The 24,603-nt window shown below is 45.2% G+C and overlaps 1 long non-coding RNA gene across 2 annotated transcripts in view; it reads left to right on the top strand.

Annotated features, from left to right (window-relative positions):
* Positions 1–12,058: 12,058 nt before the first annotated feature.
* LOC139827685 (uncharacterized) overlaps positions 12,059–24,603 on the top strand; it is a 173,274-nt gene continuing 160,729 nt past the window's right edge. For both annotated transcript variants that reach the window (XR_011738603.1, XR_011738602.1), the window contains exons 1-2: positions 12,059–12,181; positions 16,789–16,886. This is a non-coding gene — a long non-coding RNA (uncharacterized lncRNA). The remainder of the gene's footprint in view (positions 12,182–16,788; positions 16,887–24,603) is intronic.

Raw genomic sequence — 24,603 nt, 5'->3', positions numbered from 1 at the left:
CTCTGCAAGTGCAGACAGTTCAATGGCATCAGAAACCAGAACCTGCAAAAATGTCTGGGTGAGATGCAGAAAGGCTGAAATTACCCTGAGACAAAAAAGGAGGGGAAACCCCCCCCCTTCTTAGCTCCCCCAGACCAACAAAATGCAACGCAGGTGCTTTTCTGAAACTTTCTCTTCTGTTTATTTCAAAGTAATGTACAAACGCAGTTTCAGTATTACGGGGCTCTTCGTGGAGACAGTGCTTGCTCTGGACCATTAATTTTCAGGTGATCCATTTCAATCTGTTTGTGACCACTGAGAAGGGAGGATATTCGGTTTAAAACAGCCAAGTCTGTGTGGAATTCACAATGATGAGGAATATTCTGGAGCTGGGAGTAAGACTGAGAACTGTGCTTTACTGTAAAACTTTGCACGAGCTGGATGTTGCCTTTCCTAGTCCAGATGCTCCCTGTAGCTGGAATTACTAATACACAGATACTTGGATAGGGCTAGGTCTGTGTGCAGTGGAAGGACAAGCATCTGTAGCAACTTTATGGAAGTTCAGAGATGCTCCAGATTTACTGTGAAATGACCAAAATCTCTCCTGTAATGCCAGTCACCCATAGACCTAAGAATATCCCGCAAAATACAGAAAGCATCATTAAGCTTATGTAACTGTGGAGGATACCACAGCATGAGAGGGGTGGGATGTGAATCACTCCAAGGTCCTGGGTTAGGTCTGGAGGTCCCAAGTCTCATTTAGCTCCGTGTATGCTCACCTGACTCCCTCCCATCACTATGAAGCTGAGCAAGTGCGGACGAACCCTGCCCAGAGCTGCTGCCGAGCTTCTCCACCTCTTCTTACCAGTTTGCCCAAGTGCTCAGGTGATAAGATTTGTCTTGCCCTGTTTTTTTGCCAAGGGATTTGGTGATTGCAAAACATGTCGCATTATTGACTGGAGGTTGTTACCATCTGGTGGCTGTTTAGATGGTCTGGTACTAATGAGTAGGTAATCTCCATCAAGTTTCTAGGGGACAGCTGTCCTCCCTTGCTTTCTTCCTCCCGATCATACACATCATTGTTGTACCTGACGCTAATTGGCGTTCTTATTTGCAAAGATGACTTACGAACGGTCATGGAAGCGCTTTCTACAAGAAACAGGTTGCGTTGTGTGGATGGGATAACAGGAGGAAAACTGCCTTTCCAGCAGCTGTGTTATGTGTTTTATGTGCAGAAAGAATTTCAGGTTTCTTGCAATCTTATATAAGCCTTAAACACTCTCTAAAGAAGGAATCAAGGGATGTGAGCTATTGTAGATGAAGTAAGATTAATAAAAACGCACTGCTATCCCCTTGGCTTATTTCCTAACCCTCCCACAAGTCAATAGGTGCCTGCTCCAAAGCGCCTTGTCTTGTAAATGCATGCCCAGAAAATGCAACTTAAAAAAATGTCTAGTGACTCTTCAGAGTTGTGATCTCAGATGGAAGCTGTTCAGAGACAGGATCACATAATGGTTGCTGTATTCATGATTGTTACAGGCTTGGTGGTACTTGAAATGCTATTCAAAACCACGCAAAGATGGGTGATGCGCTTGGAGATGTGAAGATTGGTGCTGTGGTGGATGTCCCCATGGCAGCTGGCTCAAAGGGAGAGTGTTGGAAATGATGTGCAATAGGGAAACTTCTGGCAATCTAAATATAGCTCAAGAAGAAGTGTCATGGTCTCCCACCGGACGGAGGAAAGCAGGAGCGCAGATGAGTCACTCCCACCGCTGCTTCAACCCCTTCACTTGTCTTCTCCCTCTGGTCCCCATCCATCTGCTCACAGGGGTCACCATAACCCTGTGCAAGCCATGGCTTGGATGGAGGGTCTTCCACTTGTGTGGAGGTCTCCCAGGGACGTGTTTCCTGAAAACACAACATATGACAGAGGTGGCTAAAGCTTGTTGAAAGCAGAGCACATGCTTTGCTGTGGTGGAGTCGAACTCCCTTGCAGAACTCAACTTCTAAGGGTGGAGTTTGGGTCATCTTTTCTTGCTGTACCACGTCTCCAAGCGCAGCTGCTGTCTGAGGCCTTGAGTAGCTTGCGTCTGGCTTAGACTTCCTTGTTGGCACATCATTCGTGATTGCAGGTGGTTATTTACTTGTGTGAAGTTCCTCCTATCTCCCTCCTTATCTCACTCTGTCTGTATCAACTTCAGGCTCTTCTCAAATCTGAGAGGAGCAGTGGTGGCTGCAGTGGCAATGTGGTGTTGATTTGTCTGGGTGTGCTAATTCCGAGTTCAGGTCAGCAAGCGCGATATCTCGGCCTGGTGGAAATTACTCCTGGTGGCTGGCAAAACACAACATTAAATATGATAATAATGGCTGTCTAAAGGCTTTTTTGGAAAAAACCAAAACATCCTTTCGTTCAGTTGTGGAGCAGGTGGGGGGCTGAGGCCAAAGAGGAAGGTAGGCTTCATCTTCATCATGGAGCCATATGTTTTGTTAGCACCATGGCTTGATCCGTGCGCTGCAAAGGTGTCCGCGTTGGCCACAGATGTGCACGTGGAGCAGCAGCACTGCATCACCTGTCATCCCGTGCGGCCGGGGTGAAAGGGGAAGCTATTTACATAAATTATTGGAGAGCAGTAAATATTATTTCATGATATCACATCAAGATTAACTTAATCAAACTTGATATTAAGAGGCAGAGTGATTTGCTCTTAGTCAAAGACACAATTAAAGAAGGTGCTTGAGGGTAAAGGAGAGTGCCTACTTAGGAAGGTTTTTATTTCTTTATCACACAATGGCTGATGGGTTGGGAAGCTTATAACCAAGATCTTAACTCTTTTGTGGATTTTGTAGCATAGCCCTCCTGATTTTAGCAGCTGGTGCAGTTGCAGGAAGGATAGCACAAAATATAGGTGTTTTGTTTTGTTTTCTCCCAGGAATGGAGCTTTGTCTTGAAGGGAGAGGTTTCTTAATCTTTTAAACGCCTTGTTCTCATTTCAAGGGTTTCTGGAATTTTTGCAAAGATTCTCTCAGCGAAATTAATCCAAATTAAAGACAAACCCATTAAAGCTTCCCACATGGACCTGGGAGTCAACCTGGTCTCAGTTACGCTGTGGGTCAAGACTCTGCCTGGAGTCTGTAGAAGGTTAAGGTCATTTTAACCTCTTCTCCTCACTACCACACTTCTCCTGGCCATTAGATCCATGTCTGTTGAATAAAATAATGTTACTTATTTGCTAGGAATGTGGGTTCATTTACTATTTAGGTAACTGGAAGGCAATGCCTCAAGTTTTCTGACGTGTCCATAGCACTTGAGGTGTTCGTAACTCTTCCTGAAGTCGATGGATGCTTTAAGCGAGAGCTCAATGTGTATCATCTCACTGAGAGAACAGATCTCTCCTTTGTTTATTGCATCTGGAGTTGGCTGTAAGTTGATTACTCTTATACAACTTATATTTTTATAGAAAAGTAAAAGCTGATCTATTTGGCTCCCCAAAAAAGCCCTTAGATAAGTCCCTACTCCCTTTCCTTTCTGAGAAAGGCTGAGTTTTCCATCATTCTTATTGTATTTTTAAATCAAAAACCAAATTATCAGTTGGGGGGGAGCTTAAATTGAAGAATCTTTGACAAGTCTGAACTGAGCCCTCTCTTCGTGCGAAGCGCATCTTCCTCGGTTCCCAACGGCGTCGACGCTGGCTGGAGGAGCTGGGAAAGGTTAAAGATGTGCTCAGCGCATTCCAGGATTAGGACCATTGTTCAAGTAATAACACTCAATCTCACCAGCCCATGTTTACTGCATAGTCTTTATTTTTATTTTCCATCCAGGATTTCTACATGAAAGATGCAAGAGCTTAATTTTTCTATAGCTCTTTCCATGCTTCCCTGTCCTCACCTTTCTGGTGTTTTCATAACGTGCTGTGCAGGGTTGTGTAGCTCCTCTCCCTGGCGTTTTGGGTGAGTGAGGACAGAATTTGGCCTAGGATACTAGTAAAATACTTAAAGTAATAAAAAATCTGCAGCATATTTACTACAATGTTTATTTGGTTCATCTGAAAGTGATGTATAGTGTTGGTTCTCCAGCAATGGCTTGTAAATGCTTGGGCATTGTCAATATATCTCTTCTTTGTTTCAATGTCTGAGTAACACAAGCATCTGCTGCCACTCCGCGAGCGATGTTCTACCGACCATTTCTGACAACTCCCACCCTATCAAGTTTGCATAAATAAGTTAGAAACTCCTGCCCATTGAAAGACCAGCCCCAACACCACTTTGTGGCCAGGGCTTTTCCCTCTCTAGCTGCTTTGGGTAACTGTTTATCGTTGATTTGCAGTGAGGACAACACCTTCTTTTAAGGACCCTTTGAAATACAACACATTTAAGTCTAGCTTTGTCAGACCTAATTACAGTAAGATATTCTTCCGTTATTTGAATAACTATAGGTATTCACATCCTTTTCCCCACCATCAAGATGAAGATGCTTGTAGGTAATTAGATCTTCCTCTGATATTCAGGCTGCAATACAGCTTCAATAGTAAGGAGATGGTGGTGAAACCGAGACTCATGGTGTCCACATGGCCTTGGCCAGGGACTTGTCAAGTAAACCTGCTGTAGAAATGAGATTTTTCTGTATGTAGCTTCCTCTTTCCTACTACTATGGGAGACCTTTACTATCTAAACTACTTGGACGCTGCCAAAAACCCACTCGGCTTCTGCAAGTGCCCGTTTCTGCCAGGCAGCTGGAGGGGGAAGAGGGTGACACCCACGTTTTCTTTACTGAGGCTGAATATTTTGGGTCCTCTCCAGCGTTTGGTTGTATTCTCTTTGCTCAGCTAACTTGTTGCCTGTGGCAGGAGAGATGCGATTTGGGCTCAGCCTACATTGAAGTCGGTGAGCAAGTGGCCTGATCGCAGGGTTGGAGATGGTATAATTATTACCTGATAAATCCCAAATAGCAGTCCTGCTTAGATCACATTCACTTTTTTATTGTGAGTAGCCTTAGCAGTAGCTTTAGCTGCATTAAATACCTGATTTGTCATGAAGGAAAAAAAAAACAACAAAGTGTTTTCTTTGCATCTTAATGCTTTTGGGCTCAGGAACGTCTGAGTAACTACTTTATGAGAAGACTTCTAGTGAAACACAGGTAAGATCTTAAAGACTTTAATTGCTCCTGTGAGGAGTCAGTCCAGCTTAAATAATAGTGCTCAGAGCCCTTGGGAGCCAAGGATGGGGACACCCCTGGGGATGGCTGGGGAAGCAGGTAGAGAAACAAAATGCAACGGGAATTGCTGGTGCAACATTGCCCAATGTTTCTGCTTCGGAACCACTGTGATGAGTATTTTGTGGAGATCTCAGTCAACAACAGAAGTGTGGGCATAGCAAGGTCTCAGCTTGCTTGAACAGGGTTTACCCATGGCTAAGGCATTTGCTGGAGACATGGGCTTAATTCTTGGTTTTGGTTGAGGTTTTGTGACATCTGGAAGCTTTAATCCAAGGCCCAAATCCAGGGATACAGTTTATTCCATCAGAGGATTGTACAGATAAATTCATTAATCTTCGCAAAATACTTAGGAGCCACTTAAGCATATCAATAAGTTTAGAGCGTTATTACTGCATGGACTTTGATTAAATCCCTTCGTGTCAGATCTCCTCTTAAGCATTTTCATCAAAAGCTTGTGCTCTCTTAGGAGTTTAATTTTTTGTTTGTTTTGTTTGTTCGATGTTGATTTCCATTCAAAGTTTGAAAAATCTGAGCCAGTTTTCTAGCTGGAAATGTTCAAAGCTTTTTTTTTTTTCTCCCAGGCTTATTTCTTTAGTCAATAATATTGTAGTGAATCACAAACTTGAGCTGTAAAGAGTTTGGGCAAGTCTTAACTTTTGCCTTGGGCAGCTCTGTAGGTCTCTGACCGTGCAGCCCTGGTGAGCTCGAGTTCAACTGCGTCCCTGTAGGGATGTGGGAATGATCTGGTGGGGTTTTTAAAGGCAAGAGTAGGGCAAGCTCGAGTGAAAATGATCCTGTTGCTTTGGCTGTGATGAGGCTGAAACTGGGAAGTGCTCGCTCAATGCTAAGGACAGATGAACGTTAAGAATTTGATGTAATCCTAGACCTCAGGCATGAAACTCAGCTTGACCTTTCCTGTTGGGTGCTTTTGTTGCAATCCTACTGGACATTTAGCAATGAGAAAGGAAGCGGAGGAAGGATATTGGTTCAACCATATGTCAATGCTGGGACATAAAGTGACAGGGAGAGGAAGGGCTGAGACGTGCAGGGAGTCACCGGTTAAAATAGGAGACTTTATAGAGGGGAACTGGGGGGCTCAGGGGACCGATGCGCTCGCTGGAGGTCACCGGTTCAAACCCCGTTTATGGAAGTAGTGACCAAAAATTATTGTTGTGTGATGGCTGGTCTGCTTCCTATGTCCGATGTGCTTTGCTCTCCTGTGGTCCTTGCCCTGCCTGGTTGTAAATGCATTTGCCACAACTGGTCCCTACTGACATATTGATGGAGGGGCTAATGATTCTGCTGGGGGGACTGAGGGGTGTCTTGTTCTGAAAAGCCAGCTCCTTAGGGAACATCAGGAGCCAGTAGCAGGGCTGTGTAGGAAAGCTTGCACAGGGCTTCTGTGGCAAGAAAACCAGTGACTTTATGTTTTTTAAAAAACAACAAAAAAAGGCCTTCTTGCCCTATTTATAAAACAGAAGTAGGGATTTTTAGCTCCAAGATTTCCACCCCCAAAACCCCTTCCCAAGTTTGCTCTGAAAGAGCAGCAACCTGCCCCAAAGTTTGCTAAGCATTCAAACAAAACACTCCTGGTCTTTCACGATGCTGCCATCACCTCCAGGGACAAGGCTGCATCCCAAAGCTGTACACTCAAGAGATGGGAACCACGTACCCAAAATGAGAGGCAGCGATTTGTCCATCAAAGACTCCTGTACTCATAATTATTCTGCATAAGATAAGAAGCATGCAAGCTGGAACTGGGGTTTGTGCAGACGTATTGCAGGTAACAGACCAAAACCAACACTGAGGTGAAGATGTGATTGTCCCCCATGAAGTTTGGGGTGGTTCTCACTCCTGTATCTCACAGAGCACTGCAGTTCGGTCTGTTTGGGCTTTCTCAGCAAAATCCAGAGCACAGAGCTAGGGTTAATCTGAACAGTTTTAACTAATAAACAACCGCTGGCTGGCTTCAGCATCACACATTGTGCTTGGGTGCTGCTGCTTCACTTGCTACAAATCAAAGCCTCTGGCTCTGGGTTCTTTACTTCAGGCTCGCACTAACTTTAGAGGCTTTTCTTTAGTTTCATGGCTTTGGCACTGAGGTTGAGCCTACAAAATGCACAAACAGTGTGACATGAATTCTCTTTCAGCAGCATACAAGCATGGCTGAAAATAGATGCCAATTTAAAAATAATATTTCAGAGTCCGCTCGGTGCCAAATCAGACCTTTGGCCATTTATAGTATCTGTCTTTCTGGCAGAGGCTGGATTCTGATGGTTCATATCAAGATCTGGTGCTCAGTCAAGTAGGGCATAAGGAAATGTATTGTTTAAATGGAGGCAGAAAGATTAAAATAAAACCCAAAGCCTTCCCAGACAACACTTTTCCTCCCCTGTCCTCCAAGAAAATACAGTCTCAGAGCTGGTCTTGCAGATGTTTGCCAGGGAATAGTTATTGCCCGTTTAAAGGGAACTGCTTTCATTGAATAAAGCTAGCACAAACGTGTAAAAGCTCGCAAATTCATGTCTGGAAATTTGAAAACCAGAAGCAGATTGATTTGCAAGGAAAACCTTAAACATTCAGTCACTTCTAACAGAACTTTATTACGACTTTATTTCAGCTGGTTTAGTAGCTGCCTGTGGTTTGTTGGGAGGCTGGATGCAGCAGGAGACCCTACAGGAGCTTTCAAGATCCCAAGAGTTGTAGCTACACCTGGCATTCCTCTTGCCTTCACCTGTAGGGCTGGTCTGTTGATCTCCTCTCCCTTGATGAGGTTTTAGGCAGGGGTACAGGTCTTCTCACAAGAACCATCCCCTGCGTAGATCCCGGTGCGCTCTGCATCTCGGTGCGTGGTCCCTTTTTCTGGTCTGATGCGATGTTCTTTAAGATGCTTAGCGTTTGGGAACATGTCCTTGAATATCTTCTTTCAAAAAGTGCTTTCCTTTTCAGAGTTTAATTTCACATAACATATGCTTTGTATTGTTGTGCTGGACAATAACCAGAAGTGAGATTTTTTTGGACAGAAGCGTGTGATATGATATAAGGTAATTTGCCAGCATTAATTTTTGTTACATCAGGATAAGTTGCTACCAGCACCGCTTGAAAGGAAACTGGGGAATGGGGAGCGTAGTGATGAGTCCGAGATCTTGAGCTGCTGCCAAAAATGAGACTGAATTTTCTTGGTAACCGGCCTGAGTCTGGGGAACCAACCCTTATAGGAACTAGACATCAAGACTGGCCTCTCCAACTTCTTCAAGTGAAAACTGCGCCTCTCTGACACAACATCAGGGTCCGTAGTGGGGTGGGGGACTTCATGTGCATCCCCTAAGCAAAGCATTTTGGGCTTTTCCCCCCCAAAGCAGGTCCTGCGTGTGGTGCTGGCTGTGCTGTGGGCAGGTTCCCGGTGGCCGTGGTGGTCCCCGGCACAGGGACGGGAGCAGAAGAGGGCAGGACCCAGCAGTTCCTTTTTCTGACCACTGTGCCGCAACCGAGACGAGGCAGGCACTCTCCCTTCCCAAATTTTCTCTTTCTAAATTCAGCTTGGAGGTTGTTTTATTTTTTGAAACCACCAGCAGAAGTATGAAGCATCGTGCAAATGGCAAAGGGTTTTTATAGATTTGCTCGGAGTTGCTCGCTTGCCCAAGAAAGGGAAAGATGGATCATGCGAGGTCTTGGTCTGGGTGCAAGGAGCTTGCTTGTTGTTAAAAGCAACATCGATCTGTACAGAGGGGACTTTTGGGTGCTGTCTGTCAGGACAGCTTCATTCTGAATCAAATTCTGCTGAAACAGTGAAGTTTTGAGCTTGCAACATATGGGGCTTGTGTGGGTCTCCCACCAGGAGAACCCCGCTTGGGCAGGCCAACTGTATTTTGGGTTTTCTAAGCAAAAACTGTTGTAATTAGCACAGAAGTGGCATGGTCCAATAAAGTCAGCTGAAGGGATGTTTTGGGTTGCTCGTTGCATCCTCCCTCCTTTCCCTGCAGCCAGCGCCAAAATTTCTCTGTGGGGTGGGAGATATGGGGAGCAAACTCGGGGATGGGGGAGTTTGTTTGTTGGGAGGCATCCTCATTTTTTCCAAATGACTTTGCTCTGTTTTTTGCTGAGCTTTTGGGATTTGGGGCAGCGCTGGCCATCGATTCATGTCTATAATAGCTTTGCTTCAGGTAGACGAACACTGTTCATAAAGACTCGGGGGCTGTGTCCCCAGCTGGAGCAAACCAGCGCTGTCCTGTAGAGCTGGGCCTATTTCTGCCTCCTAAATAACATCCCTAAACCATGGAGCTTTGCTGGAGATCAGCGTGGAGCTGCTTCAGCTGTAGGATGCTAAAAGTGGCGTGAGGACCGAGGGAGCGTTGGCGGTCACTGTCCGTATCCTGCTTGCCAGGGAGATGGGATGATGAGTGGTATTTCTCCTCCCTAAGCCTTTTTAGCCACCGTACCCTTGTTGAGACATGACAAGGTTATGTCGGTGTGGTCTGGCGATCTATTGATCGCTGCCGGGGAAGGTTTGCGCGGGAGGTTGGGGATTTGTTGCTTTGCACAAGGCGGGTTAACTCATCCCATCCTGGTGCGGGATTCTCGGGCGCCCTCTGTGATGCTGTTTGCAAAACCTGGGGATTTCTAAGACATGCTGCATCCAAGGGCCACCAAATTGGGTGTAATTACTGTTACCCCAACCCTGGTGACTGCCATAGGGCAGGCAAGGAGACATGTGAGCTGGGAATGGCCTTAAGTTGCACCAAGGAAGGTTCAGATTGGATATTAGGAAACATTTCTTCACAAAAAGGGTTGTCAGGCATTAGAACAGGCAGTGGTGGAGTCACCATCCCTGGCGGTGTTTAAAAGACATGTAGATGAGGTTCACAGGGACCTGGATTAATGCCGGAGTTAGGTTACGGTTGGACTCAATGATCTTAAGGGTCTTTTCCAACCAAAATGATTCTATGATTCTACACGCCCATACCAATTAGAGCCCATGGGGACTGGCCAGAAAGGCCACTTGCTGCAGGGGGACAGACATGGCTGTGGTTATCCTGACATATCATCAGCGGAAATTTCCATCGAGTACCTATTTCTTTGCACAGGCCATGTCTGAGGTCACAGTCTTGCCCTCGGTTGGGGAAACCGTACACAAAAAGATGTTGGAAGGTCTCCTTGGGAGGAGAATATTTTTATTCACTCTTTCTGTGTTTGGAAATGTCCCAGGGATTAGGAGCAGATTTTTCAGGAGGTGGAGAAATAACCTAGTTCTTGTGGAAAACCAGGTGTGCCAAAATTGAAACAAAAAGAAATTAAAAACTAAATAATAATAATAATAAATTAAATCACTGGAGTGGATGAGTAGATAATTGCATGTATTCCTATCCCCAGCGACACTTTGAGACTGGGAAACGGGGCTGCTCCAGAGCCGAGTGGTGGGACCTCCCAGTTTGAACCTCTGTGTATCTTTATATTTAAAAAAGCCTATAAAATCTCATCTTCTGCCCAGAGTCTTTGCAAGATACCCAAACCTGACTGACTCAATGACCTTTGAAAACAACTTATTTTTTTCTAAAAACCATCCCCTGTGCTCATCTGTTTCAAGGAGTTTCACTTCTACCTCCCCACTCTCATTTCCCATTTACCTCCCTGCTCGGTGCTTTTCCCAGTTTAGGGCCTGGCTGTGCTAACGAGAGCCCCGTTAATTGCCGGGGAGCGGTGCCAAAGGCGTCACCAAGCAGCTCACCCTTGACCAGCCCGACCCCGGTGAGGTGCAAACCCAATAGACACAATGGGATTAAAGTATTTAGGGTGAAATTTCAGTGCTGACCACGCAGAACACTCTTCTTTTTACTAGTCTGTATTGGGAAAAAAAAACCTCATACATTTTTGTTTTGGGGTACTGCAATAAGCCTGGGATGTTTTAACAGTTACACGTGTATGTTTTAACCAGAAAAATTAAGGTGCTTTTCATAACTTGAAAATAATAGAAATTAAGTTAGAAACTCTGTGTCTTCATTAAAACTGGCTCTCCTCTTCAACATAGGGTATTTAGAAGTTTTTTGTGAATGAAAAGTAAAATATCTGCCACTGGGTGGGGGGAACAGGAACTAATATTTTGATTTTGCGTAAGGAAAGATGAAACAGATATGTCTGGCAAAAAAAAAAGAGAAAGGTTTTCTACTTTCTTGCTTTAATCACTGTGCTTCTCATTGTAATGCTTTATCATAGGACTTGGGAAGAAAAAACTCCAAGCTGCTAAATAGTATCTCTCTGTGTCTGTGCTAGAGCATAAATAGTATATTGGGCATATTGAATAGAGATGAGTTGTCCAGATAAGTGGGTTAAAACAAAAAGCCCGCCTGAGCAGACCAAAAACGTAAAGCCGAAGCCAGCACCCAAACAAAAACAGAGTAAAAAGAACAACACGGGAAGGTAAAACCCTCCAGCAGGGAGGAAAAACAAAAGCGATTAGTTAAAGTTCTGCCTTGCCACTGTTTGCCTTGCAAAGAGAGGCTGATTTAAAGGAGGAGGGGAAAAAAAATCGGTGGATTAATGTGAACTTTAATACTGAAGCAGTGTGTGTTTACTGCTGGTGACCACAAGACATAAATCTTGCGAGCACAATGTACAATGCGAGGCAGCCCCCAGGTTCCCCCCCCCCCCCTTTTTTTTTTCCCTCTCCAGCCTCAATTTGTGTGCAAGTGTGTGTTAAGTGCCGTTGAAAAATAGTGACCTTTAATAAAGGATCGTATCCTGAGACTATTTTCCCAGACACCCAGTGACCTTTCAAACCAGACTGGGGTGAGGGGGTGTGGGGTTTGGACTTTGAACCGGCCAGTTCCCGCTGCGTGCCTCTGTTTGCCAGGCTGCTCTGCATTGTGTGGCCGGGGAGCGCTGGCGATGCAAAGCAGGCTGGGCTGCCAGCCCCAACCTTTGCAAATCAATTTGGCTGCGCCCGACTGAAAGATGCTGCGGTGCTTTGTGCCACCGGCGCTTGTGGCACTCCTGGTGAGCCCCCCCCAAACAACAGGCACTTCTAGAGTTTTTAAGTTTTATTTTTTAATTTTATTTTTTAATATTTATTTTATTTTTAAATTTTTTTTTTATAGTTTTATTTTTAAATGTTATTTTATATTTATTTTTAATTCTTTTTTATTTTTAGCTTTTAATTTTTAAATATTTATTAATTTTTAATACTTTTATCTTTTTAATATTTATTTTTGATTTTTTAATTTTTCTTTTTTAATTATTTTTTCTCCTCTTCCCTCCTTTTTCTCTCTCCTCTTCCCTCCTTTTTCTCTCTCCTCTTCCCTCCTTTTTCTCTCTCCTCTTCCCTCCTTTTTCTCTCTCCTCTTCCCTCCTTTTTCTCTCTCCTCTTCCCTCCTTTTTCTCTCTCCTCTTCCCTCCTTTTTCTCTCTCCTCTTCCCTCCTTTTTCTCTCTCCTCTTCCCTCCTTTTTCTCTCTCCTCTTCCCTCCTTTTTCTCTCTCCTCTTCCCTCCTTTTTCTCTCTCCTCTTCCCTCCTTTTTCTCTCTCCTCTTCCCTCCTTTTTCTCTCTCCTCTTCCCTCCTTTTTCTCTCTCCTCTTCCCTCCTTTTTCTCTCTCCTCTTCCCTCCTTTTTCTCTCTCCTCTTCCCTCCTTTTTCTCTCTCCTCTTCCCTCCTTTTTCTCTCTCCTCTTCCCTCCTTTTTCTCTCTCCTCTTCCCTCCTTTTTCTCTCTCCTCTTCCCTCCTTTTTCTCTCTCCTCTTCCCTCCTTTTTCTCTCTCCTCTTCCCTCCTTTTTCTCTCTCCTCTTCCCTCCTTTTTCTCTCTCCTCTTCCCTCCTTTTTCTCTCTCCTCTTCCCTCCTTTTTCTCTCTCCTCTTCCCTCCTTTTTCTCTCTCCTCTTCCCTCCTTTTTCTCTCTCCTCTTCCCTCCTTTTTCTCTCTCCTCTTCCCTCCTTTTTCTCTCTCCTCTTCCCTCCTTTTTCTCTCTCCTCTTCCCTCCTTTTTCTCTCTCCTCTTCCCTCCTTTTTCTCTCTCCTCTTCCCTCCTTTTTCTCTCTCCTCTTCCCTCCTTTTTCTCTCTCCTCTTCCCTCCTTTTTCTCTCTCCTCTTCCCTCCTTTTTCTCTCTCCTCTTCCCTCCTTTTTCTCTCTCCTCTTCCCTCCTTTTTCTCTCTCCTCTTCCCTCCTTTTTCTCTCTCCTCTTCCCTCCTTTTTCTCTCTCCTCTTCCCTCCTTTTTCTCTCTCCTCTTCCCTCCTTTTTCTCTCTCCTCTTCCCATTTCTTAGTTTTATTTTTCATATTTTTGTTTTATTTTTTACCTCTTTTAAAAAATTATTAATTTTTAAATTATATTATTTTATTTTTATGCTCCCATAACCGTGGAGGGATGGCCATGGGCAAGGGGCTTCCTCTCCTCAGCAGCTCCAGCCACCCCCCAAAACCACAGGGGCACCTTGGCCAAGGCGGGGGGGTGGCACTGGGAGTCCCCTCCAACTTCCCGTCTCACTTGAAGAGAAAAATCCCAACCCATCACGCATAAATGCAAATGCTTCCTAGGGGTTAAGGTTATTGATTACCCTGGGCTGCCTGGGCTCTACGTTAATCGGCACCTAAAAATGCCAGGGAAAGACAGAGAAACGCAATTACTGCAGGTCCTCTAAATTTCATCTTCTACTTTTGGTAGACCTGGATTCACGCGTAAACGATTAATCACTCATATACTCTGCGAAAGGTGGGGAGCAAAGGATGGGGGGTTGGTCTGCAGGGAGCCCCAGGACCCCACCAGGACATCACCAGGGCTTCCTCCCTCGTTCCGTTGTGTCCTTCAACATCCTCCTTGAGCTGACCTGGGAGATTGATGATTGGGCTCCTTTGCATTTCTCCTGGAGACTCTTGGTCATACAATTCATTTTGCCCTTGGTTTCTGTGTGTGTCCTGTGGGCTTTCATTACTAGAGCAGTGCCAAGAAACCAGGTGTGTTCCCACAAGTTTTATCCTCTTGTGCTCCAGGTTGTCTTAATCTTCCTTGGATGCTTTTTGGTCACTGTTTGTTGCCCTTGTACCTTTGGAGTCACTGCTTACCAGGGCAGTGGGCATCCTTGCTCAGCCTGGGCTTTGACACCAAACATTGGGTTTTTCCTTTACTTTTTTTATAATTCTTACTCAAATTTTGCTTTCACTCTTATTTCCAAAGCAGCCTCATCCTCCTGCAGCTCCTGGGAAGAGGAGCAGGGATCTAGATTACTTAAACTTTAAAGAGTTTGTGTTTTAGAAAGACCATAAAAATGAAAGAGGAGGGGAAAGAATTTACTATAGTTGAGATGGGAAGTAATTATGGTCTGGATAGAGATTTCAGCAGCGGCAGGGTCAAGGTGAGGATAGGCTTTGTCAGTGATCTGGAGGTGGCGACGGGCAGATTTATGGACGTGGGAGATGGAAAGCAAGCTTGAGTGTCAAGGATGGCTCCAAGGTCTCTGGCCTTGGGAGAAGGTCAGAGTCAGAGCACCAACAGAGCCAAAGGCACAGGGTGTTTTATATTTATTTTCAGTAATTGTAAATAATGCAGGTTGGGGAGAAGGCTGTTTTGCCATAATACCCAAGTGGAGGGAGATTACAAGCGATAGAGGGTGTAATGGGTTGTGGAGAACCACAAAGGGCTTTGGGGATGTTGCACGAAGAGTTAGAGATGTACTTAACTTGAATATTTCATCTACAGGGCGTTTCAAAAATGTGGACCCAATTTGAAATCACTATGCCTTTGAAACTGGGTCCATCTTTTTGCAAAACCCTGTAGTTCATGCTTATTATGAAGGTTTTAGTAGGTGAGTCCAGTTACCCATCAGTGTCCCGTGTGTTTGCTGGATCGGGCGATCTCTGCTCCTGGTCTGCCCTTGGCAGGAGCGACCTCAAGCTGTGGCCGATGCACCGCTGGGCCACTCTTGTTCTGCCTTTATCCCTCTCTGTATTGGGAGGCTTCGGGGTGGCACTGGGGTTTTTGAACGCTTACTCCAAGACCTTATTCATACCGAGAATTCATACTTTATTCATACCGAGTTTATTCATAGCATTCTGTCTTGTTAGCCCTCTGATTCAAGGCATACACAAGGCTATGAAAGGGGGGTTAGCAAGTGGATGTGTGCTCTGAATGCTAATAGCATCTGCTTTATTTTTATGTCCTTTCCAACGAGTATATGGTGGATCAGCGTGCCCAGGTCTCGTGCGGGAGTGGGCCATGGATGAATGGTAGCTTTGATTCAGACCAGCCGAAGGAAGAGGGCAGACAGCACGTTGCCAGACTTGGGATATGTTTTTTTCCCCCCCTTTCTGTAGGGAAAATATTTCCAAAAGTGAGGAAGAAATGGTTTAATTAACATTTTGCATGAAAATAGTTGACATTTTGGCTTAAAAGAAAATCTGACAGCAAAGCCTGGAAACTTCTGACTTCCACCTTCCCTTTTCTCTCCTCTGTGAGGGACTTGCCTCTCCTGTGATACACCTTAATTCTCTTACACCGAGCCCCTGTGCCCATAACAGGAGTCACCCATGGTGGGACATCGTGAGATGCAGAGGGAGTCCGGTACTGGTTAGAAAAATCAGTTGTGTAAGGGGAAAATGCAGAGGTTGAGGCAAATAAATGACAGATCCCATAAGACCCAGTGGAAGCCTTCTCCAGTTGATACGGCTTAGTTTCTCTGTTTAAATGCTTGTTTCTCTGTCAATAAAAAACCAAGCCTTGGTGCTTTGAAAAGCAAAATGTATTGTCTGCCTTTACTGGGGCAGCAGTGAAGACCAAGGTGTTTTCTGCAGCCATGTGAGATGTGTTGGCTGAAAGGCATTTTGGTGCTTCGTGGTTGTGAAGTTGGTCTGTTGGACATGCTATCAGTTTGAGTATACGCTGTTGTATACAAGTTTTCTATATCTGTCGCCTTGCATGCTCTTAGCCAGGATGATTTTGGGGTGATCTCACTTCTTTTTAGCTTTAGCAAATGAAGTAGTATTTGGGGTAAATGGAATAAACATATTTTTTTCTGGCAGTGGGGATTTGTAGGAGCTGAAGAAGCCGCTGACACAGAGAAGGGTCTCAGTGGTTCAGCTGCTGAACCGAGGCGGCACACGTGTCTAAGGGAAGGGTGATTTTAATGGATATGGGGATCTAATTTCTCTGACGACACTGAATATATTTGTTAAAGGAAGGCTGTCTCTTTGATGACAAGCATACTTGATACTGAAAAATAAGCAATTTGTACCCTTTTCATTTGAGAACTTGCTCAAGGGCATCTCATCCCTGTGAATATTTGGAGATATCCAGCGATGCCAACAGTACCACTGAGGTCACAGAGTCACAGAATCATGCTTTGCCTTGCTCAGGAAGGGTAAATTTTTTAAAGATTTCAAAATAGTCTTTACCAGTACTGTTATTTTCCTTCCATATGTTCACTTAGACATCTTTCTTTTTCCTGCATCCTTAGGCCTGCCTTGGACATGCTTGTAGGCTCACTGGCATATCTGGAAAGCCTCCTGTGTGTGTCTGTATACACACACACAAAAGTTATTGAATATCAAGTTACTTGGTTAAACATGAGTTTAACACAGAGAGTGCCTTTCCTGAGTCTGTTTTTCTTTCCTTTTTGATCTAGATAAAGACATCTGTTGGCTGGTGGGGAAGCTGCATTGCTATCTAAATAATTACAGATATTTTTTGAAGCCACAAAATTGTTGGAACTGGCCATCTAGGGTAAGTTTGAGAACTCTTTGTAAGAGGATATATTGTTTTCCTTTTTCTTTGGGCAGAGGGGAGGATTTGAAGAGTTTGGGTTTGGTGCTGCGCTAGCTTAGAGCCCAGATGAACTGACCCCCCTGGGAAGGGGAATTATCTTCATCCTTGTAACGTTAGTCATGGGCGCCGGGGGCCGAAACCCTTTGGTTTTCACCCGTTACACACCCGGCTGGAGATCCGATTTGTGCACTGATCAGAGCATCTCACGCTTCCTGCTCGAGCTTCGTGGACCTTGGTAGTTGGCTGTCTCACCAGGGTGATGACTTAAAGTCTGTGGGGTGAGAAACAGCAGCATTTTCACCCTTAAACTTCCGCTCGTCCACGCTTGACCGCCTCTGCAGGTGTGTCCTCCGGCTGTGAAATGGGCTTGAACGCTCCCCGTCCTGTGAGAGATGCTGGGGGGACAAGGGGGACAATGGGGTGGGGTGGGGGGTGTGAGCATCCTCTGCTTATTCCTCCCTATGCCCCATCCTCAGCCTTCCCCATCCTCCTTTTCCTCACCATGGCAGTAGATCTATGCTCCTTGCAAGCAGAGTTGGGTCTCCTGTCTCTCAACCCAATGAAATCTGTGTTTCCTAAACATATTTAAATGCATTTTTGCCCCCGCCGCCCAAAGCTGGAGTTTGATACCTCCAATGCCTCACTTAAAAGTCTGGGTAAATCAGTTAACTGTGTGCTACATGAAATTCTGCCTGTTTCCTTTTTTATTTTTTTAAAGAAGAAAAAGTTGCATAAATGCCCCTTTTCTTCTCGACTCGGTCCTCAGGGAATACAAGGAGTTAACGCTGGTATTTATAGCAACAAGCCAAGCTAATAACCACTGTAAAGCGGGGAGGGCGGTTGTGAGGTTATCAGCAAACATGAGAACGAAAAGAAAAAAAATTGTGGGTTTTTTTTAAGAATTAAAGGGCTGTCGTACCCCTCCCCTCCCACCCCGATTTGTGGGACCATTGCGGCCGTTGGTACAGAAATGAAAGGTATTACAGGAGAGTCATTGTGTTACTGGGGGGGGGGGGGGGTGGAAAAGTGTGTGTCTGCCTCTTTTTTTTCTCTTTCTCAAACTTCCTGGTTGGTCAGGCTGGGGCTGACAAAGGGGAACCGGTCGTGTCCAGACACATTGCAGACTTCTGGCAAAATAGCCCAAGCTCACGAAAATTTACACATTTCCTGGCTCCCGGCCAGGCGGTACTTGTAGGACTTGGCATGGCTTTTCCTTCAGTTAGAAAAATGGTTCTTTTTCTTCTTTTTTTCCTCTCTCTCCTTTCTTTGATGGGCCAGGGGATGGAAAGTGCCTGTGTGCTGGGTCAGGGCTGCAGAAAAGAGTCAAAAGTTTGGATACAAGGAGCGGTTCCTTGGCAGGAAGGACCACCTAATGGCCATGGGGATGCAGGCAGAGACCGCTCAGCATCTTTTTTGGGTTGCTGGAAGTGTTCAGATAGGCATGAGGGACATGTATGGGTTGTATCTGGGCTTGGAAATAAGAATTTTGGGGAAAAAATGGGTCATTTCTTGCAATTTAAGCTTTCTGGCTGGCTCCGACACCTTGTCTGTTTCTCTGCGGGGGGATTGAAACCAACCTCCTGCCGGTCAGCAAAACCTGTGTCACTTCCTTCCCTCCCTCAGCCTCACTCTTTCCACAGAGCAGAGTTTCAAATGAACATTTTCGGTTCATTAAAGGTAGTTTTGAAAACGTTTTTTAGTTCTGTAAAAATAATAATAATGAAAAATAAAAAGCGGGAGCTCATCTGGACCTGGTGGTGCAGGCTCACGTGGTGGGATGTGAGAAGCCCTTTCTGTTTGGGGGAGATGGGCGAATAAGGTTGCCATTTAAATACTCGTACCCATTTTTGACAGCTCTCTTCTGTGCGAGGCACCCTCCCACAACTGCACCTCTTTGTCTCAATATTGCTCATATCCATTGCAAACTTACTCAGGGTCTGTTCTGGTCTCAGTCACCAGAAAGCCACGGATGTATCTCCTCCTGTGTTGGGCTGGGAATATCCTACCAGCCCCCTCCTTGACACACATGTGCTTTGTAGCATGGAATTTAGAATAATATGTGGCCTTTTAGTCCGTAAAAGGGGTGTATAAAAAAAATGGGGACAAACTTTTTAGCAGGACCTGTTGCGATAGGACAAGGGGTGATGATTTTAAATTAAAGGAGAGGACATTCAGGCTGGACATGAATAAGAAATTTTTCACACTGAGGGTGGTAAAACACTGGCCCAGGTTGCCCAGAGAGGTGGTGGATGAACCATCCCTGGAGACATCCCAGGCCAGGCTGGACGGGGCTCTGAGCAACCTGAGCTGGTGAAGATGTCCCTGCTCATGGCAGGGGTGGCACTGGATGAGCTTTGAAAGGTCCCTCCAACCCAGACCATTCTGATTCTATGGTCTGCTGTATCAACCAAAAGCAGGAAGCAGAGGGGAAGCTGGAAACACTTGGACCATTGCAGGATTAGAGTGGCTGGAGTCTGGTAATTCAACATATGTGGAGCAGGAAGGGGAACCTTGGATTTTGCTTAAAAATTTCAAAGCACAGAAGTGATCTTGGCTTTTGGATAGACTTTTTTTTTTTTTATTTTAAGTTTTAAAACACTGAAGTTTTTGACCCCGCAAAGGACTTCTCTGTTTTTCCCTCTTGCAGACCTCTGAGCTTTTAGGGCTGTTTATGAGCAGATTTACATTTTAATCCCCAGCCCTCACATCTAGGGCTCCCAAAGCCTCTTGCACAACCCAGGCACAGCAATTCCTTTGCCTGTTGCAGAAATGCAGCCGTGAAGCGGTGCCTGCCCCCCGGCGTGAGATGTTGCTGCCCTGCCAGGTCTGGGGCTCTGGGTCTGCTGGGGTGCTGGAGGGTGATTGCAAAGCCCAGGTTTGGGTGGAAGCTCCCCTGCAGCGAAGGTGACGGAAACTGAGCTGGGATTTTGGGTGGAGAGCACAAGACTTGGCTGGGAAGTGAAGAGTGGTATATCCAGTCAAAACAGCAGAGGACACCTTGTGTGGGTGGCATGTAATTACCCAGGAATCTGGTGAGGATTTAGACCATGTCCCTTATGAAATGGAACATGGGACCTTTCATACATATGGTCCCTATTGATCATGTGGCTGGGGCTCCAGGTTTACACTTTTCTAAGGTGGCACCTGTTGGTGCTGAGGGCAGAGTCATTTGCTTCCCTTTCCCGGGTCCTCGAAGTCATTTGTCCAAGGAAGGGGCCAGGGTCTTTGACCATTTTCATCTTACCTAAGGGTCAGAATGTGATTTTTTTACTGAACCAGTGTCTTCCTAACGGTAAGACTTATTGAACATATGTTTGACTTTTATTTATCTACTCCTGATGGCACAGTAGACACACACTGCACTGCTGCTCATTTTCTCCATGTAATCACCTCAGTGTTGAGTCCTTTCGCTAAATCCTAATTTCTTTCGGGCAAGATTACTGTTCATGTACAAATATACATGCAGCAGAAAGCACAGTGACTCTGCTGCTGTATCATAGTTTATTTTACTGCTTATTGCTGTTTGTTCAGTGATGGTCAGACCCTACAGTGCCTGCTAACAGCATGGAGGTTTATTCGCACAGGTGATTGAGTTTCACACCCACGTGAACATTTGGGTGCTGCTGAATGAAATACCTGTACCAATAAGGATCCAGAATGCACAGAGAGTGAGTCCAGAATTTATCCTGAACTGAAGGGCAAGGGAACACAAAGCTCGTTGACTTTGGGTGGTGATGGTCTCCAGGTTGCTCCCTGCCATGCAAGGGAGTGGTGATGGGTGATTCTCGGCACTGGCCAGGTGTCCTCTCTGCTTCCCCAGATACACCCTCAGCCAGCAAACAAACAGGCGAGGAGGAAAACCCGCAGAGGGAGCTGCTCTCTCAGACTTAGGTGGACAATGGAGGGGAAGTTAAAGCTTAGGCAAGATGAGACTGTTTTGTTTTTTTTTTTCAAGAGTTCATTTTTTCAGCTCACAACCCTATTTCTCCCGCCTATGCATGTGCATGCACAAACACATGTGGACATGTGTCTGCATGCTTCTCCCTCCTTTTGTCCTGAAGAACATCAGATGTTTGCACAGCAGCAGCCAGGACAGTTAGATCATAGCAGGAAGTTCTCAGCAAAGCCATGTTGTAGAGCACTCATGCACCCTGGTGAGACTCTGTGGCCGGTGTGTGGCAACTCTGACAAGGACCTCCTTGTCCATAAGATGGGCTTTGTGGTTTCTCTAAACCTGCTCTAGCCGTGGAGATGGTTGCAGTGCTGGGGGAAGATGTCTCACCTCTTACCTGCTGGCTTCAGGTCCAAATGAGGTCTTGGGTGGTTGATCTATCTGCAGTTTGTTTGAATTCTCATCAGCATCAGACACGTCAGAGTCACATAGTGCTGCAAAAGGACCTAGGATGAGCCTGCCAAGTTTATAATGTCGCCGGAGACATGAGATTGAGAGAGGTAACTGCTAGGTTATTCTTGGTCTGCCTGTGTCCACCTCAACCTGAAATGTGGAGGAAAAACCTCTATGTTGAAGGGAAAAGCATGAGTGGAGAAGAAGAGGTGGCAGAGGTGCACCCAATAGAATCATAGCATCATTTTGGTTGGAAGAAACCCTTGAGATCATTGAGTCCAACCTGATGGTGAGCCCTGAGGTGCCCATTTTTAGGAGCATCCTCCATAGGCAAGTTTTTTAGACAAACAGCTGGTGGTCTGTACAGCATGATGAGATGGGAACCACCACATGTTGTGTCCCAAAACTGCTGCCCCCAGGTGCAGGTATTAATGGACGAGCTGTGACTCTTGGCTTTTGATTTGGTGCCTTGAATTTAAAGCTGAGGATTTTCTGTGTTTCTGGAAATCAATTTGGTAAAGCACAGCAAAGGCAAAGAATCTTTATTTCATGTGTTGGAAGTCTCTTGGGGTAGGAGTAGGGATGGAGGTGGTTGTTGTGGGGGCTGAACTAAAATGCTGGAAGAAACTGCATCAGAATTGGATAGGTCTGTGTGCTGGTTATGATGCCTTCTCCTTGCAAGTCTCTCCGAGCATGTGCTGAGCCTGAGCTTTGAATTTTATGAGGAAGGTGTTTGTCCTACAAGTACAAATGTCTAATTAGACCTGACACAGCAGAGACATTTCCCTGACATTTATGCCACCGTCTTTCAATCCTCTTGAGCTTGTAGTCTGGTGGGAGGCACCACAAACAATGTCAGAAACAACATAAAAATCTCCATTAGCTACGACCCCTGGAAAAGAAAAACCACAACAAACCAACACCCAACCCTCACACTACTTTTATTAGGCGCACTAAAAGTGAAAGCAGAAGGGTGGGGCTGGGTTTGTCGATCTTTGCTTGTAGGAAGAAATAAAACGGCTCATTTAAATTCTTAAGAACTGCATAGGAGGCAGGAGACACAATGAGGATCTTGGAGAAGAAAGGCCATCAGCTGAACAAACTAATTGTGTGGTAATCAAAGGGGAGTTAGCCAGAGCTCACTGGGAAGCACTTTAGAGGAGGTTCCAGCTAAGCATAGCAAGGGCCCTATCAAGTGACATCTTTAATACATTATAAATTTTACAAAAAGCACAAAGGGACATGTAGCAAAAGGGATAGAGGAGTTTAAGACATTTCTAAACAGTACGTGCTCCAAATCTGTGTTGCGGTGGCTGCGCCTCCTCCGTGGCGAAGCAGCGGAGTTGTCACCATTGAGGATAAGATAACCCCAAATCCCACTTTGAGGAGCTTGGCTGTCCCCGGTGTGCGCGAGGGGTACGGTCCACGCTTGGAGTGACCTCGGCGAGTTTTGCTCTGGAGGTTCAGTTCTCCAAGAAAGAGGATCTGGAGGGAGCACGTTGGAGGGAGATGAGGAACCAGCCTGCAGAACTGGGGACCGTGCGCTGGTCCACAGCATCTTCTCTGCTGGCCTGGGCTGACGGGCGCTGTGGAAGCGTGACCTGCCATATGCTGCCATGTACCGTTCTGAACAATAGTGCTACAACAAAAGTTGAAAAATTAAAAGAAACCCCACTAAGTTATCATAGGATGTGTCACATTCAAAGCACTGCACAAGCGTTAATTAAGGTTCACAGCTCTTTTGCATGGTGGGACAGTCACCTTTGTCATGGTCATTTATACAGGTGAACAAATCAGGAGGGTTTTCTTTTTTTGCTAGCAAAAGTGAAATTAATCATTTCTGATAAACAGGAAACTAAGCTAAAAAGACATGGGGAACCGAGTCTGCAAAGTCAAAAACAACTACAGCTAACCCACAAAATAGGGAAACAGGAGGTAGCAATATGAAAAGAAAACCTTAGAAGCAGAAATATACCAAACTGCAGAAATTTATTTGACTGATTTTAACCAAAAGGCTTAATTTTTCCTTGGTGCAGCTGGGTTTGGTAGAAGTTACACTGTGGAGAAATTTGGCAACAAGGAAAACTTCTTTTCGTGAGAAGTGGTGGTAGAACGACTTAAAAAGGGGAGATATGAGCTCAGAAGTACCTGGTGCTTCCCTGGTGGAGGCTGCTCAATAGAAATTCATGTTGAAGGGCAGTGCTGCCCCTCCAAGGTGTGAAGCTTTGGGTCAGTCAAGCATCAAAGCATCTTAGTGCTGTTACTGTGGTTTTAAATCGAACTTTACTCTCAGTCTACATAAGGAAAGTCTTGGTGTTAAAATCCACCAGGTTGGAAAAATTTCATTTTAGAAAAGCCCATCGTCGTTTGAGCTGATGCAAACTTGTCTTGCTTCAGCTTCTGGTGTTGCTTTTCAGGTCTCCAGCAATACTTTTGTAGTTTCATTTTAAATCCTTTGGAATCAAAACACTGGGAGGATCCTGGTGGGAACTATGCCATAGCCTAAAAGGTAAGGGTAACAGTGCAAATTTAATACGGTTATAATTGTGATTTTCCGTTATTACACATTCTACGTGTGAACCCTTGCTTTTGCTTTCATTTTCTTCTTCTTCAGCTGAGTTCTGCCACCTTTCTCAGGAAACAGGGATGTTCAGGAGAAACAGAGCCTGCGGTGTATTTAAAATAAAGCACACAAAGAAAACAAATTAAATAAAACCCCAAAGAAACAACAACACAAAAAAACCCCAAATAAAAACAAACCAAAACTTTTTTTTGTGGAAGGCAAAACCTTCTGGCTCTGCTGGCTGTGGGTACAACTAGAAATGGGGACTTTAAGAGTTCAAAAAAACCCCAAAACCAAAAGCCCTACCCCAGGGAGAGCTCGAAGGAGAACTTTTTATTCCTGATGTTTGAATCAATCTATCCTTTTTTTTTTTTTTTTTAATAGTTATAAAACTGATCTCCCTTTTATGAAGTATTTGTGCTCTGGTTGAAGCAGAGCACCTGAAGAGCATCAAAGCTTGTGGTATTTGGGCACTTCTTACCTTTGATCCTCTGGGTGCAAGGGTCCTGAAGCACAGAAAAAAATAGTTCATTAATGGGGAAAAGCCTCCGTCTCTGTTTTTTGGGTATTGATATTCCATTTTGACTGAACTGGTCTGCTCAGAGGTGGGAATGATCCATCCTCGGGTGCTGCTTAGCTGGCTTGCAAATACAGAAGGGCTCCAAGGCTCGGCTTTCCTAGGACTTTGTCCTAGTTAAACCAAAGCATGGGTTGCGCCCCTCCACCCCCACTTTGTGTGACACCTCCGCTTCTCCACATGGGTGTAA

The sequence above is a fragment of the Patagioenas fasciata genome, chromosome 3 (assembly GCF_037038585.1).
Source record: "Patagioenas fasciata isolate bPatFas1 chromosome 3, bPatFas1.hap1, whole genome shotgun sequence".
In the NCBI taxonomy this organism is placed as follows: Eukaryota; Metazoa; Chordata; class Aves; order Columbiformes; family Columbidae; genus Patagioenas; species Patagioenas fasciata.
The sequence above is the reverse complement of the archived record's forward strand: the minus strand, read 5'-3'. Positions and strand labels throughout refer to the sequence as shown.